The sequence below is a fragment of the Lactuca sativa genome, chromosome 2, assembly GCF_002870075.4.
Source record: "Lactuca sativa cultivar Salinas chromosome 2, Lsat_Salinas_v11, whole genome shotgun sequence".
Taxonomy (NCBI): domain Eukaryota; kingdom Viridiplantae; phylum Streptophyta; class Magnoliopsida; order Asterales; family Asteraceae; genus Lactuca; species Lactuca sativa.
In genome coordinates this window covers 124,172,122-124,173,857 of record NC_056624.2, presented here as the reverse complement: position 1 = coordinate 124,173,857, position 1,736 = coordinate 124,172,122, and the positions used below count along the sequence as shown (strand labels likewise).

The 1,736-nt window shown below is 28.9% G+C and overlaps 1 non-coding gene across 1 annotated transcript; it reads left to right on the top strand.

Moving 5' to 3' along the window:
- Positions 1-920: 920 nt before the first annotated feature.
- Positions 921-1,027, top strand: LOC128132524 (U6 spliceosomal RNA). The gene has a single exon (XR_008230568.1). It is a non-coding gene; the product is annotated as a U6 spliceosomal RNA (small nuclear RNA).
- The last annotated feature ends 709 nt before the right edge of the window (positions 1,028-1,736 follow it).

Genomic DNA, 1,736 nt, shown 5'->3' with positions numbered 1-1,736 from the left:
TGTTTTTCATATAGTGATTGTTATTGTAAGTTATTTTACGCTACTTATTTGAAAACTTTTAACGATTATAAAAATATCTTTAGGAAATATTTTAGTTAAATTGATATTACAATTTAGTTTTTGCATTTATCACTAAATTTTATCACTTTTAACTATCTATAAAATATTCTTTAGTTATTTAAGTGGAACTGAAATTTATATTTAAGGTGATACTGTAATGTTATATTTAAATTAACAATTTAAGTATTTTGTTCAAACTGTTCTAAAATTGTAGCTTTAAACTGATAATGGTTTACATACAAAAACATTTTAAATCTAATAAATTAAGTATAATATGTTAAAAGTTAAAGACATAACTTTATAAGTAGAAGTAAAGATATTATTTTAAAATTGAAATTTACTTTGTTTATGATTACACTTTAGGTTTGATATTTATTTAACCTTATTAACCAACTTGTAATCATTATTATAAAAACACTACAATATATTCCTTTTAACTATTTACAAAATATTTTTTAGGCTGTTAAAGTTAAACTAAAATTTAGGGATAATGATTAAGAGGCTAATTAGGTTTCTAGTTTGTCTGTATTATGTCACTAAGGTTTTTTTTGTGCGTATTAGACTAATCTGGTTGTTATTACCGTTTAGAATAGTCCTTTTTACTGGTTTCTTCCTGTTGAACCGGTAAAAAAAATACTATTTCTAAACGGTAATAACACGCACAAAAAAAACCTTAGTGACCTAATACGGACAAACTGGAAACCTAATTACCCTCCTAAGTCATTAACCCTAATTTTAAAGACATTGAGAATATATGACCATCAACAGTAAACTAGTTTGTTTATAACTCGCGTCGTCCCATATCTCCCAAAAGAAGAACCTGCTACTCCTCTATATGGCGAAGCTCTTCATCTATAGTCGTCCCTTCGGGGACATCCGATAAAATTTGAACGATACAAAGAAGATTAGCATGGCCCCCGCGCAACGATGACACGTACAAATCAAGAAATGGTCCAAAAAAATTTTTAAACCCTTCGTCATCTTCTCTGAAACCCTAATTCCCTTTTCTGATGCTAATAGAGTCCCATTGCAATTCTTAAGTTTCATGCTTTATAAACTTCCATTCATGTGCTGCATATAGTGTGTATGTGTTTGTTTATGTGCTGATTTTTTATTCATTTTGCAACTTCAGTTTCTTAGTTGAAGTAGTGGTTTTGTTGTTTATAAATAATTGATAATAGCATCCTTTGCAAAGTCTCTGTTGGTTTTAAACTTTCATTCGTTATCAAATGTAGACATTGATGGGAGGTATCAAAGTGAGATTGTTTTTGTACATATGGATGTGTTCATGTAAAAATTTAAATGACATAAAAGAAGTTATTGTTAAAATGTTGCATATTTATGTAATGAAGATCATCAATCACATGAGCTTTTGGACCTGGAAATTCTGGAAGGGTTGTGTGATAAGTTTAAATGGAAGCAACTATTTTCAGTCAAACAAGTCGGTCAGATTGATTAGTGAGCATGTTTTCAAAATAATTAGGGTTAATGACTTAGGAAGGTAATTAGGTTTCCAGTTTGTCCGTATTAGGTCACTAAGGTATTTTTGTGCGTATTAGAACAATATGGTTGTTATTACCGTTTTTAAATAATCATTTTTACCAGTTAAACAGGAAGAAACCGGTAAAAATGACTATTTCTAAACGGTAAGAACAACCATATTAGTCTAATACGTA